We start from the raw sequence: 16071 nt of genomic DNA on the forward strand, positions 1-16071 counted from the left end.
GACGAAGGGTCTCGGCCCGAATCGTCGACTGTACCTCTTCCTAGAGATGCTGCCTGACCTGCTGCGTTCACCAGCAACTTTGATGTGTGTAACTCAAGAAGTGTACCCAGCTGCAGCTTCTAACATGCAGCATTAAGGAGTTAGAGCTGGAACTGGTTGAATTCTGGATCATTCGGGAGGCTGAAGGGATGATAGCTAGGACATATAGAGAGGTAGTTACACCCAAGGTGCAGGACACAGGAGGCTGGGTGACAGCCTGGAAGGGGAAAGAGGGTAAGGAGCCAGTGCAGACTACCCCTGTGGCCGTCCCCCTCAACAGCAGGTTTTTCATTTTGGATACTGAAGAGGGTGGGGGATAACCTAACAGAAGAAAGTTGCAGTGGCCAAGTTTCTGGCACTGAGTTTGCCTCTGTGACTCAGAAAGGAAGTTGGGGGAGAAGAGGATTCATTAGTTAGGGGAACAGATAGGAGGTTCTGTGGGCGAGACAGACATTCCTGGATGGTATGTTGTCTACTGGGCGCCAGGGCCCAGGATATCTCGGGTTGACTTGTCAGCATTCCCACATGGGAGGGTGAAGAGCCAAATGTCATGGCCCATGTAGGTACCAATGATATGGGTAGGACAAATGACGAGGTTCTGCATAGGTAGTTCAGGAAGTTAGGTGCTAAGTTAAAAGGCAGGAGCTCCAGGGTTGTGATCTCGGGATTGCTATCCATGCCACAAGCTAGTGAGGCCAGAACTAGGAAATATATACATTTTAATATGTGGCTGAGGATTTGGTGTAGGAAGGAGGGCATAAGATTTTTGGATCATTGAACTCTCTTGCAGGGAAGATCGGACTTGTACAGAAGGGACAGCTTGCATCTGATGTGGAGGAGGACTAATATCTTAGTGTGAAGGTTTGTTAATGCTGCATGGTGGGGTTTAAACTAGAGTTGTAGGGGGATGGGAACCAGAGTGTCAGAACAGTTAGTGGAGAGCTTGTGGAGACAGATGTTGGTAAAACCTCAGACAAAGTTAGCAATCAAAAGCTTGAGCATGGTGCAATTAGTGTCCTGAGCCACCTATATTTCAATGCAAGAAGCATCACAGGAAAGGCAGATAATAGTTCTGAAGATAAGGTAGCTGGTTTACAAACAGAGGCAATGTGTAGTGAGGAAAGGCTGTTATCGGGCAAAATTGCAGTCATCAGGATGAGTTACAATGGTAAAGGTGGGCAAAAATCAAAAAGGGTGAATATGGGACTGAAGGTGCTGTATTTGAAAGCATGCAGTATATGGAATAAAGTAGATGAACTTGCAGCACAGTTGCAGTTTGGGAGGTATGATGTTGTAGGCATCACTGAATCATGGCTGAAAGAAGATTATAGCTGGGAGCTTAATGTCCAAGAATACACATTGTGTCAAAAGGATAGGCAGAAAAGCAAAGGGGGCGGTGCTACTCTGTTGTTAAAAATGAAATCAAATCACAAGAAAAAAGTGACACTGAGTTGGAAGACGTTGAAATATTATGGATAGAGCTAAGGAACTGCAAGGATAAAAAAGACCTTGATGGGAATTGTATACAGACCCCCAAATAGTTGTAAGGATGTGGCCTACAAATTACAAGTGGAGACAGAAAATGCACGCCAAGGGGGCAATGTTACACTAGTCATTGAGGACATCAATATTAGATTATGAGGACACGGAGTCCTCTTTTATTGTCATTTCGTAATGCATGCATTAAGAAATGATACAATATTCCTCCAGTATGATATCACAGAAACACAAGACAGACCAAGACTGAAAAACTGACAAAAACCACATAATTATAACATATAGTTACAACAGTGCAAAGCAATACCGTAATTTGATAAAGAACAGACCATGGGCACGGTAAAAAAAAGTCTCAAAGTCTCTTGAAAGTCCCATCATCTCACGCAGACGGTAGAAGGAAGAAAAACTCTCCCTGCCATGAGCTTCCAGCGCTGCAAACTTGCCAATGCAGCACCCTGGATGCACCTGACCACAGCCGACTCTTGAGTCCATCCAAAAACTTCCAGCCTCCGACCAGCCCTCCGACACCAAGCACCGGGCATCATCTCTGCCGAGCACTTCGACCTCGGCCCCGGCAACAGGCAATAGGCAAAGCCGAGGATTTGGAGCCTTCCCCTTCGGAGATTCTCGATCGCACAGTGGCAGCGGCAGCAAAGCGGGCATTTCAGAAGTTTCTCCGGATGTTCCTCCGTGCTTCTCATGTCTGTCTCCATCAAATCAGGATTGTGCACGGTACCCTACTTAACAAATACAGATGTCATTCTGGAGCGGCTGCGCGCTGCGTCGCGTCACCATCTTCTCCTCTATGCAGGTAGTCTGGGAAAATCAGGTTGGTGCTACATTACAGAAGGGTAATTTCTAGAGTGCCCATGAGATTGCTTTTTAGAGCAGCTCAGGGTTGAGCACACCAGGGGATCAGCTATTTGGGATAGAGTCATGCAGTGAACCGGAATTGATTAGAGAGTTTAAGGTAAAAGAACCCTTAGGGGCAAGTGATCATAATATGATCAAATTCACCCTGAAATTTGAGAAGGAGAAGCTGAAGTCAGATGTATCAGTATTAAAGTGGAGTAAAAGGAATTACAGAGGCATGAGATAGGAGCTGGCCAGAATTGTTTGGAAAAAAACACTGGCAAGGATGATGGCAGAGCAGCAATGGCTGGAATTTTTGGAAGCAGTTCAGAAGGCACAGGATATATACAGTACATCTCTAAGAGGAAGAAGTATTCTAAAGGCAAGATAATACAACCGTGGCTAACAAGGGAAGTCAAAGCCAACATAAAAGCCAAAGACAGGGCATATAATAGAGCAAAAATTTGTGGGAAGTTAGAGGATTGGGAAGCTTTTAAAAACCAACAGAAGATAATTGAAAAAAATAATTAAGAAGGTAAAGATGGAATACGAAAGTGAGCTAGCCAATAATATTAAAGAGAATACCAACAGTTTCTTCAGATACATAAAGTGTAAAAGAGAGGTGAGAGTGGATATCGGACTGATGGAAAATGATGCTGGAGAGGTAGTAATGGGGGACAATGAAATGGCAGACAAAGTGAATAAGTTTTTTGCATCAGTCGTCACTGTGGAAGACACTAGCACTATGATGGAAGTTCCAGGTGTCAGGGGTCATGAAGTATGCAAAGTTACCATAACCAGACAGAATCGTGGAGGCATTAGTAATTACCTTTCAAGAATTCACTAGATTCTGGAATGGTTCTGGAACACTGAAGAATTGCAAATGTCACTCCACTCTTCAAGAAGGGAGAGAGGCAGAAGAAAAGAAACTATAGGCCAGTTAGTCTGACCTCAATGGTTGGAAAGATGTTGGAATCAATTATTAAGGATGAGGTCTCAGGGTACTTGGAGGCATTTGATAAAATAAGCTGTAGTCAGCATGGTTTCCTCAAGGGAATATCTTGCCTGACAAGGCCTTTGACAAGGTGCCACACATGAGACTGCCTAACAAACTATGAGCTGATTGCATTACAGGAAAGATTTGAGCAGGGATAAAGCAGTAGCTGACTGGCAGGAAACAAAACGAGGGAATAAAGGGAGCCTTTTCTGGTTGGCTGGTGATTTCTGGTGTTGGGACCAATTCTTTTTTACATTTTATGTCAAAGATTTGGATGATGGAATTGATGGCTTTGTTGCAAAGTTTGCAGATGATATGAAGATAGGTGGAAGGGCAGATAATTTTGAGGAAGCTGAAAGGCTACAGAAGAACTTAGGTTAGGAGAGTGAGCAAAGAAATGGCAGATGGAATACAGTGTCAGGGAGTGAATGACCATGCACTCCAGCAGAAGCAATGAAAGGGTTGACTATTTTCTACATGGAGAGAAAATACAAAAAACACTGAGGTGCAAAGCGATTGGGAGTCCTTGTGCAGGATTCCCAAAAAGGTAATTTGCAGGTTGAGTCTGTGGTGAGGAAGACAAATGCAATGTTAGTATTCATTTCAATAGGACTAGAATATAAAAGCAAAGATATAATGCTGAGACTTTATAAAGCACTGGTGAGACCTCACTTGCAGTATTGTGTGCAGCTTTGGGCCACTTATCTTAGAAAGGATGTGTTGAAACTGGAGAGGGTTCAAAGGAGCTTCACAAAAACGATTCTAGGATTGAAAGGCTTGTCATATAAAGTGTGTTTGTTGGCTCTGGGCCTGTATTCGTTAGAATTCAGAAAAATGAGGGCTGACCGAATTGAAACCTACAGGTATCAAATAGTGAAAGGCGCTGATAGAATGGGTGTGGAGAGGATATTTTCTATGGTGGGAGAGTCTAAGACTAGAAGACACAGCCTCAGAATAGAGGGGCAATCTTTTAGAATGGAGGTGAGGAGGAATTTCTTTAGCCAGGGAGTGGTGTATCTTGGAATTCTTAGCTCCAAGACAACTATGGAGGCTAAGTCTTTGTTGTATATTTAGGGCAGATTCTTGATTGGTCAGGACATGAAGGGATACGGAGATTGGGGCTGAGAGGAAAATTGGATCAGCCAAAAAGCAGAGCAGACTCAATGGACCAAATGGTCTTTTAGGACAAATAAAGCTAATCTTTCAAACAAACCTAATCTTTTCCACACATATACTTACTCATAGCACACAATTCCACTTGGACACACACACACACACACACACACACATACTTCTGCATACACAGCCCCTCCCATGTATGCATACAGATATGTGCACATGCAAATATGCACACACACATGAGACCATAAGAAACAGGAGCAGAATTAGCCCATTCGGCTATTCCATCATGGCTGATTTATTATCCCTCTCAACCCACTGAAAGTTCAGTCACCAGTATTTTTGTGTCTGCTCTAGCCATAGCTGAGGTCCCGGAGGATTGGCGAGTGGTTAATGTTGTCCCTCTATTTAAGAACGGAGCAAGGGAAAATCCATAGACCGGTGAGTCGCATGTCAGTTTTAGAGAAATACAACACTTTTCATTATAGCTAATTTTAGTTAAAGTCTTCTTGAATGCCTGTCGTGTCCATATAACTACCTCTGTCATTGCTCCTTTGTCTCCTGCTTAATTTGGCTCATTAAACATGAAACCAGAAAGTACTCAGGCTTATCACCTCTTTACAAAGGAGCTAACCCAAATATCAAAGTGTAACTACATAGCCATTTTCTTTCTCACAATTTAACAACTCCACTAATTGTAAAAACAGAAAGTATAAAGAAAAATATATGGAAATGAAGACTGTATAAATATGTTAGGATGTTTAGAGATTAAGGAGGAGAGAGTATTGGGTCTCCTAATGAGTACTAATGTAGATAAGTCCCCAGGGCCTCATGAGATTTGCCACAGGTTATTGAAGGAAGCGAGAGATGAGATTGCCGGGGTCCTGACCAGTATCTTCGTATCCTGGAGGACTAGTGAGTGGCTTATGTTTAAAGAAGGAAACAAGGGAAAATCCTGGGAACTACAGACTGGTGAGTCTCACATCAGTTGTAGGGAAATTATTGGAGAAAATTCTTAGGGATAGGGTATATGAGCATTTGAAGACCCATGGCCTAATTAGGGAGAGCCAGCATGGCTTTATGTGTGGCAGGTCATGCCTTATCACCTCAATTGTGTTTTTTGAATTAGGGGACAAGAGAGATTGATCAGGGTAGGGCAGTGGATGTTGACTACATGGATACTTGACAAAATCCCTAATAGGAGGCTAACCTAGAAGATTAAGATGCATGAGGTCTGTGATGAATTGGCAGTTTGGATTCAAAACTGGTTTGAGCATAGAGGACAGAGGGTAGTGGTTGAAGGGACTTATTCGAGCTGGAAGTCTGTAATTAATGGAATTCTGCAGGGCTCCGTGCTGGGATCTTTGCTGTGAGGCGGTGCGGTCTCCCAACCTATGTTGGGTCTCACCGATATACAGGAGACCACACCAGGAGTACTGGATACAGTAGATGACCCCAGCAGACTCACAGGTGAAGTGTCGCCTCAACTGGAAGGACTGTTTGGGGCCCTGAATGGTAGTGAGGGAGGAGGTGTAGGGGCTGGAAGGACTGTTTGGGGCCCTGAATGGTAGTGAGGGAGGAGGTGTAGGGGCAGGTGTAGCACCTGTTCTGCTTGCAAGGATAAGTGCCAGGAGGGATGAATGGACAAGGGAATTGCGTAGGGAGTGATTCCAGTGGAAAGCAGAAAGTGTGGGGGGGGGGGAGGGAAAGATGTGCTTGGTGGTGAGATTCCATTAGGAGACCGCTTCATCGAGCACTTACATTTTGTCCATCAGAAAAAGTGGGATCTCCCAGTGGCTACCCATTTTAATTCCACTTCTCATTCCCATTCTGAGATGTCAGTCTATGGCCTCCTCAACTGTCACAATGAAGCTACACTCAAGTTGGAGGAGCAACACCTTATATCTCATCGGGGTAGCCTTCAATCTGATGGCATGAACATCGTTTTCTTGAACTTCTGGTAATTCCCCCCTACTTCACCATTCCCCATTCCATTTTCCCTCACCCACCTTATCTCCTTACCTGCCCATCACCTCTCTCTGGTGCTTCTCCCCCTTTTCTTTCTTCCATGGCTTTCTGTCTTCTCCTATCAGATTCCCCCTTCCCCAGCCCTGTATTTTTTTCACCAATCAACTTCCCAACTCTTTACTTCCCCCCTCCCCCTTCACGGTTTCACACATCACCTTGTGCTTCTTCATCCCCTCCCTCCACCTTCTTACTATGGCTTCACATCTTTTTTTCTCTAGTCCTGATGAAGGGTCTCAGCCTGAAACATCAACTATACTCTTTTCTATAGATGTTGCCTGGCCTGCTGAGTTCCTCCAGCATTTTGTGTGTGATGCTCGGATTTCCAGCATCTGCTTATTTTCTCTTGTTTGTGAGTGGATAGAAAGTATCTGTTTCTCAGGGCTGAAATGTCTAATACCAGAGGGCATGCATTGAAGATGAGAGGGAGCAGGTTCAAAGGGGATGTGAGGGGGAAGTTTTTTACTAGGGGAGTCATTGAAGCCTGGAATGCACTGCTTGGTGTGGTGGTAGAGGCAAGTACATTAGAGGCTTTTAATAGGCGTTTAGAAAGGCACATGGATGTAAGAAAGGTGGAGGGATATGGACATAGTGTAGGTAAAAAGGATTAGTGTTTAGGTGTTTTTGATTTGCTTTCTAGCTGGTTCAACACAACATTGTGGGCAGAATAGCCTGTTCCTATGCTGTACTGTTCTATGTGCTATGTTCTCATCCCCATTCTCCTGCCTTCTCCCTGTAACCTTTGCATCTTTATTAATTAAGACCCAATCATTTTCACTTTAAATATACCCATTGACTTGGCCTCCACAGCTGTCTGCGGCAATGAATTCCACAGATTTACCACCCTCTTTCTGAAGAAATTCTTACTCATCTCTGTTCTAAAGGGACGACCTTCTACTTCTAAGCTGTTCCCTCTGGTCCTAGACTCTGCCACTTTTGGAAACATCCTCTTCACGTCCAGTCTCTCCAGGTCTTTCAATATCTGATAGGTTTCAAGGAGATCCATCGCTCATTCTTATAAACTCAAGTGAGTACAGGCCTAGAGTCATCAAATGCTCCTGATGTGTTAACCCTTTCATTACAGGAATCATCCTCATGACCCTCCTCCTGGATCTTCTCCAATGTCAGCACATCCTTTCTAAGATAAGGGGCCCAAAACTACTCACACTACTCCAAGCGAGGACTCACCAGTGCTTTATAAAGCCTCAGCATTACATCCTTGCTTTTATATTCTAGTCCTCTTGAAATGATGCTAACATCGTATTTGCCTTTGTTACCATCGACTCAACTTGCAAGTTAACCTTTAAGGAATCTTGCAATATGACTCCCAAGTCCTTCTGCACCTTTAATTTCTGAATTTTCTCCCCACTTAGAAAATAGTCTACACGTTTATTTCTTCTACCAAAGTGCATGGCCATACACTTACCTATGTTATATTCCATCTGCCACTTCATTGCCCATTCTCCTATTATGTCTAAGTCCTTGTGCAGACTCTCTGCTTCCACAACACTACCTGCCCCTCCAGCTATCTTCGTATCATCCACAAATTTGGCCATAAAGCCATCAATTTTGTCACCCAAATCATTGATATGTAACATACGAAGAAGCTGTCCCAACACCGACCCCTGTGAAATACCACTAAATAGCAGCTAATCAGAAAAGACCCCTTTATTCCCACTCTTTGCCTCCTGCCAGTCAGCGAATCTTCTATCCATGCTAGTATCTTTCCTGTAATACCATGAGCTCTTATCTTGTTAAGCAGCCATATGTGTGATACCTTGTCAAAGGCCTTCCAAAAATCCATGTACGTAACATCCTCTGACTCTCCTTTGTCTATCCTGCTAGTTATTTCCTCAAAGAATTCCAACAGATTTGTCAGAGAAGATTTCTCCTTAAGACCATGCTGGAGTTTGTAGGAAGTTTGTTACACTAAATTTTCAATAGCTCAAGGTTCAAAGTAAATGTATTATTAAAGTACTTACAGTATATGTCTCCATATACAACCCTGAGATTCGTATTTGTGCAGGCATTCTCAGTAAATCCAATAACCAGAATAAAATTAATGGAACACTGCACCCAACAGGTTAGATAACTGGTGTGGAAAAGACAATAATAATAATAATAAATAAATAAGCAATAAATATCAAAAATGATATGAGGAGTCCGTAGTTTGTGGGAGTGTTTCAATGATGCAGCAAGAGAAGTTGAGTGAAGTTATCCCCATTAGTTCAAGAACCTGATGGTTGAGGGATAATAACTGTTCCTGAACCTGGTGGTGTAAGACCTGAGGCTCCTGTACATTCTTCCTGATGGCAGCAGCAAGAAGAGAGCATAATCTGGGTGGTGGGGGTCCCTGATGATGGATGCTATTTTCCTGCGACAATGCATCATGTAGATGTGCTCAGTAGTGGGGAGGGTTCTACCCGTGATGGACGGGCTACATCTCCTACTTTTTGTTGGATTTTCCATTCAAGGGCACTGGTGTTTTCATACCACGCAGTCAATAGACTCCCCACCACGCACTTATAGAAGTTTTTCAAAGTTTTAGCAAATGTCTCTGATGACTTCCCAGTTATGAAGATCACTCTTGCCATGAATTTTGCTTCAACATCTATATTGATGCATAAGAGCCCTATTCCACCATGGTTCCAGCAGGTAAATAAGGTCACTGAAATCTCGGGGATTAGGATACATATCAGGATTCCGTTTGTCCTCTAAAGACAGGGCTGGAAAGCTGACCATCCTGAGAAGTTTGCCGAAGTAAGGAATTCTTCAAGGTGGCATCAGAGAAGTAGTTACCTGTGATAGGTTGGGACTTAGGGAATAGAGGCAATGACATTCTGAGTCAGCCGGTGGCATGAGGAACATGGGTTGTGTCCTGGAAGAAGATCATGGAATAAACCAGCAAGAATACACTGAGGACAATTTGTAATGGAGCCCAATGACGAGGGTCATTTGCCTCTCGACAAACATGCATGCTGCTCATCTGCAAGCTGGCTTTTTCAAAGAGACAACACACAAACAAAAACTCTCTGAGTGAGTGAAGCTTCCATTGGTCAGGGTCAACAATCGATATCGAGTCTTAGCTGACTAGATACAGAAACCAGGACAGTATGATATGGAGAGCAAGATGTTGCCCATGGAGCAGGCTCCCCCTCTCCACACATATGATGAACCCAAATGAGTAGCAGAAACCAATACAGTCTGATACCAGCAGCATTGCAGGAGTTGCCAGTCAGTATTGAACTCAATGTAGGACTGCCTTAGGGATTTTTCCTCGGGGTTTACATCGGAAGCAATCCCCATGAGTGGGTACAGCCACAAGATAGCACAGGTTTGAGATCAGAGTTTTCCTTCTCCTAGATGAGCTGCCAACCACGGCTGACGAGCCCCATCTAGCCAAAGAGACTGATTTTCAGTCACTAGTAACCCATCTTTGCCTCTTCTCCTGTAAATAGAAACAGATTCACTGGGCTTAGTAGCTAAGCCACATGTGAAAGCCAGGAGCTGTCCTTGGATGTCAGAAGCTATTTGAGGTACACGTCATTGGGAGCATTTAATAGGTAGTGGCAGCTTATCCCCAATACCTCGCCCAGCTACAACAACCTTAAGAAACCTAAACATATATAATACAATGAATTCTTGGTTGTTAAAATCATACTTTCATTTCAAATGTGTTTTATGGAATCTAAACCATAGATACATGATTATATATAATCTGTGCAGAGGAAACCCATGTGGTCACAGGGAGAACGTACAAACTCCTTACAGACAACATTGGAATTAATCCTGGGTCACTGCCATTCTAATAACGTTATATTAACTGCTACACTACTGTGCCACCATGGTTAAAGCAGCAGCTGAAAAAAATATCAGAAGTTGTGTAGAGATAATGGTTAAGCATTTGCAGACAAATGCTCAATTTGTTCAAATGATATTCCTCCTAAGAATATCAGAAAAATTAGCAACTTAAAACAAACAAGTAATGGCCACAGAGAAAATAACATTCGGTTTACTTGCTAAAATCAATAGAATTGTGTCTAGGCTACTGTCTAATTATACCAACATACATCAAAGTTGCTGGTGAACGCAGCAGGCCAAGCAGCATCTATAGGAAGAGGCGCAGTCGACGTTTCAGGCCGAGACCCTTCGTCAGGACTAACTGAAGGAAGAGTGAGTAAGGGATTTGAAAGCTGGAGGGGGAGGGGGAGATGCAAAATGATAGGAGAAGACAGGAGGGGGAGGGATAGAGCCGAGAGCTGGAGAGGTGATAGGCAAAAGGGGATACGAGAGGATCATGGGACAGGAGGCCTAGGGAGAAAGACGGGGGGGGGGGTGACCCAGAGGATGGGCAAGAGGTATAATCAGAGGGACAGAGGGAGAAAAAGGAGAGTGAGAGAAAGAATGTGTGCATATAAATGAGTAACAGCTGGGGTACGAGGGGGAGGTGGGGCCTAGCGGAAGTTAGAGAAGTCAATGTTCATGCCATCAGGTTGGAGGCTACCCAGACGGAATATAAGGTGTTGTTCCTCCAACCTGAGTGTGGCTTCATCTTTACAGTAGAGGAGGCCGTGGATAGACATGTCAGAATGGGAATGGGATGTGGAATTAAAATGTGTCTAATTATACCATTGATTCTCTCAGAATCTGTTAAGAAAGAGAAACAAAAACTGGTTGTCCTATGTGATCAAATGTATACTTTCAATGTGAACTTTGTCAGTCCTGTGGTAAAGCAGATTTAAATAGATCCCCCGCACCTTCTCCCATTACACAACCTCTGCGTCATGAAATCCTGAAAGAGAAAGGTACGTAGAAGATTGATTGCTATTCCCGCTCCATAAAAAATTATTTTGGTATTACAGCTCCCAACAGAGTTACAGATTAGATTATTAGAAATGAGATCTACTTTTGCCTCTTGAAAGCAGGTCACTGGAATTGGGTTAAAGCTTGAAATTCACTGTTTCTTAAATATAGCAATGAACAATGCAGATGAGAGATTTGTCCATTTTATCACATTCTCAGAGATGGATTAAAATGGACATTCACCGCTGTGCTTTGTGTCTTAGTCCCAAAAACAAGATTACAGTGAGGATGAAAGAGTTCCTTTTATAGAAGAGGTTCTGCAGATGCTAGAAATCCAGAGCAACACACACAAAATGCTGGAGGAACTCAGCAGGTTGGGCAGTGTCTGTGGAAATAAATAAAGAATTGATGTTTTGGGCCGAGATCATCAGGAAGGGAAAGGAAGGGAACACTCACAACACGCTGGAGGAACTCAGCAGGTTGGGCAGCATCCATGGAAAAGATCGGTCGATGTTTCGGGCCGGAACCCTTCGTCAGGACTTAGAGGGAAGGGGCAGAGGCCCTATAAAGAAGGTGGGGGGGGGGATGGGTGGGAAGGAGAAGGGCGGCGGAGACACGTTCCCAGGAAGCAGGTGTGGCTGTGGTAGCGGGACTGGGTCAGAATCTGGTCAAAGAGTTGGAGAGAGGTGGAGATCACAGAGGGGGAGCAGTGAGAGAGGGTCTCACTGAACTCCCGTCGAAGAGAAGATTTAAACTTCTTCAGGGTAGACATACCTCGAAGAGACTTCGCAGCGGAGGGGAAAGGAAGGGGAAAGATGCTGGAATAAAAAGGGGGGGAGGGGAAGGAATAAAAGCTGGCAGGTGGGTGGGGAGGGGGGATGAATAAGAAGTTGGAAGGTGGAAAAGATAAAGGGCTGAAGAGGAAGGAATCTGATAGGAGAGGAGAGGAGAATGGATCATTCTTTTTAGAATATGTTTTCTAGGAATATATATGAACCATGGTGAACACTTAGCACTTAATGCACAAACCTTGTCTAATCATTTGGGGAGTGAGGTGTGAAAAATATCCGTTCCATTGTGGTGGATTGTGGAAGTGGCACAGTGATACAGAAGGTGGCCAACCTATCTCACTAGTCCAGGGACCCGGGTTTTATCCTCATCTTTGGAGCTACCTGTGTGGAGTTTTGACAGTGATTTTCTCTCTAACTAGGTGGGTTCTGCTGGCTTCCACCCTCATCCGAAAGAAATGCTGATAAGTTAAATGCCTACCGTAAAATATCTTTTACAGTAGATGGGTTACTGTGGATGGTATGGTAGCATAGGGACTAACATAAAACACTTCACAGCACCCGTGAGCTGGGTTCAATTCCCAGCGCTGTGTGTAAGGAGTTTGTACGTTCTTCCCGTGACCATGTGGTTTTCTTTAGGGTGCTCCAGTTTTCTCACACACTCTGAAGATGTATGGTTAGGGTTAAGGTTAGTAAGTTGTGGGCATGCTATGTTGGTGTTGGAAGTGTGGTGACATTTGCATGCTGTTCCCTGTACATCCTCAGACCGTTGACGCAAACGATGCATTTTTCTGTGTGCGCGTTGATTCACATTTCACTGTATGTTTTGAAGTAATGTCACAAATAAAGCTAATCTTTTTCTTACTCTATGGGTGTGTGGCAAAAGAACCTTGGAAGAGATGCTGGGCATGTGGAAGAGGATAAACTGCATGGCAAAAAGGGAACAAAAGTTGAGAGTTTGATCTATTGGAAACTGTGTGTGAATGGCAAAAGGGAACACAAGTTTTGATTTTAGTAGCTGATATCAGTGAACAAATACCTAATGAGTTTATCTGATATACTTTGAACCTTGTGTTCAACATTAAATTTTTTGCGACAAACACACTTAGAAATGATAAATTATGATACTTTTGTTATTGGAATAATACCAGCTCACTTCTTTTATTATTTGGGAAGATTAATTATTTGGGAACATACTGGACTGAGAGGCAGGCTGTCAGAGCTTGCAGTGTATCAGCTAAAAAATTGCAGATGGAATTTAATGCAGACAAGTATGAAGTGCTGCACTTTGGCAGAACAAGGGTAAGAGTTACATAGTGAATGGTAGGGTACGGCACTAAGGAGGGATCTGGGAGTACAGATCCATAATTCCTTGAAATTGGTGTCACAGCTAGATAGGGTCATAAAATTAACTACTGGCCTTCCTAAATCAGAGTATTGAGTACAGGAGCTATGATGTTGCATAAGTTGCGAGATCAGATTTGGAGTATTGTGTTCTGTTTTGTCACAGGAAAGATATCAATAAGATTGAAGGACAAGGAAGATATCAATAAGATTGAAGAGTACCGAGAATATTTATAAGGGTCTGAGGATCTTGAGGATCTGAGCTATAGGGGAAGGCTGAATAGGTTACAACTTTATTCCCTGGAGCACAGGACAATGAAGGAAATCTTATCAAGGTGTAGAGAACTATGAGGGGTTTAGATCAGGTGAATGCTTGCGGGCTTTTTTCCCACAGGTGGGGTGAGACTAGAACTGGGGGTCATTGGCTTAGGGTAAAAGCTGAAATATTTAAGGGGGATCTGGAAGAGGGACTTCCCTCAGAGGGTGGTGAGAGTGTGAAACGAGCTGCCAGCACAAATGGTGGTTGCAGATTCAATAACTATTTAAGAAAAGTTTGAATAGGCCCATGGCTGGGAGGGGATAGAAGGGCTATGGTCAAGTGCGGGTCAGTGGGACCAGGCGGAAAAACAGATCAGCATAGATTGGATAGACTGTAGTGCTATAGTGCTCTATGACTATGATTCAATTTCAAATACTTATCCAAAAAAACAAGCTCAAAACAACAAATTATTGACAAAGTATATAATAAATGAAACAAATTAATTGAATACTTTTTTTTGCACATCTCAGCATCTTCCCCGATTGCAGAACTAACATACAGAAATCCACTTTACTCAAATTCTCCTGAAAACATTTAAAGAATTTTTCAAGATAGTTGGTTACAGAAATGTAATCATAGTTATGAAACCGGCATAGCAGGTAGCTAATTCAAAAGACAACAGGTCTTCCAAAAAAAATGTGTACATGTAGCCTCCCCTCAGTAATCAAACGGCCACCACGGATTCAAAATGGGAGGCCACTTAAGAGATTTGATTTGGAACCTGATAAGATAATCTCTTGTATTGGCACTTGTAAAATAAATTAACAAATATTCTAATATCTATTGATACTTTAAGACCATCAAGAATATAGTTGTTGGGTTTGAAACGTTCTTATTCTGTTCTGTTGTAACTACAGTATAGTAACCATAGAGCAATAATTTAGGGTTTGCACTGTACGGCTGCTGTAAGACAACAAATATCATGGCAAATGCCAGTGATAACAAACTTAATTCTGATTCTGACAGTGGAAGAAGATAAACAAATGTTGATACTAATTGATCCTCATGGAAATTGTTGGTTTATGGATCAATCTGAGGATTGGACCCTTTACCTGAGCTGTGGACAGCTTGTGTTTTTAGAAACATTTTTTTTTTGGAAAGGAAGAAATAAAACATTCAACAGTAGAATTAAAGTTGATTCTTCCTGCACAGATACTGATTGAACTGCTGCGAATATCAGGCATCCACCAAAATTTATCCTGATTTCAGTGATTGCTTCATTGCATTAATAAATGAATGTTATTCAAACATATTTTGATTGAACCAGAGGGAATAATACAATTTGTATTTGAGAAAAAGGTGCTTTTTTTTACTTGGCAATACACAAAAAGCACTGGAGGAACTCAGCAGGTCAGACAATATCTATGCAAGGAAATAAATAGTCAACATTTCAGGCCAAGACCCTTCAATAGGACTGGCAAGGAATGGGGAAGACACCAGAATAAAAAGGTGGGAGCTGGGGAAGGAAGATAAGTTAGCAGGTGATTGGTGAAATCAACTGGATGGGAAAGGAAAAGGCTGGAGAGAAATGAATCTGACAGGAGAAAGAGAAGGAGGAGAGGATTGGGGGAGGTGATATGCAGGTGAAAAGAGGTAAGAGAACAGAGGAGAATAGAAGAAGAGGGAACGGGGAATTTATTTATTTATTTATGATAGATGAGAGCGGGTGGGGGGAAGGTGAGTAGGTGAGGGAGTGGAGTAAAAGGTATTGACATGAGAAGCAGGGAGGTGACAGGCAGAAGACGTAAAGGCTGATAAAGAAAGAATCTGATAGGAGAGGACAGTGGACCATCGAATAAACATCACCCTTCCCCATCTACCTTCTCCTTTTCATTGAGACATGACTGCGCAGGCGCGTGGACGTCAGCGTGTTAGACCGGCGGGAAGAATTCAAAAAGAAGACAGCTTTGTAGAGCAGGCATCGGGGTGTAGAGGAGTCAGAGTAAGAGGCTTTGGCTCAACTGGGCTTTGGTGATAACGAGTCAAGGTGAGGTAAGTTACTTGTGAAGAACAGGAGTAGGAAGTATGTTTGTGAGGCCAGTGTTCTGTACAGGGTGTCAGTTGTGGGATGCCTGGGAGACTTCCAACCTCCCAGATGGCCACATCTATGCCAGGTGCATCGAGCTGCAGCTCCTTAGGGACCACGTTAGAGGACTGGAGATGCAGCTCGATGACCTTCGTCTGGTCAAGGAAAGTGAGGAGATGATAGAGAGGAGCTATAGTCAAGTCGTCACACTGGGGCCTCGGGAGACAGATAAGTGGATAACAGTCAGGAGAGGGAAGGGCAA

The sequence above is a fragment of the Mobula hypostoma genome, chromosome 24, assembly GCF_963921235.1.
Source record: "Mobula hypostoma chromosome 24, sMobHyp1.1, whole genome shotgun sequence".
Taxonomy (NCBI): domain Eukaryota; kingdom Metazoa; phylum Chordata; class Chondrichthyes; order Myliobatiformes; family Myliobatidae; genus Mobula; species Mobula hypostoma.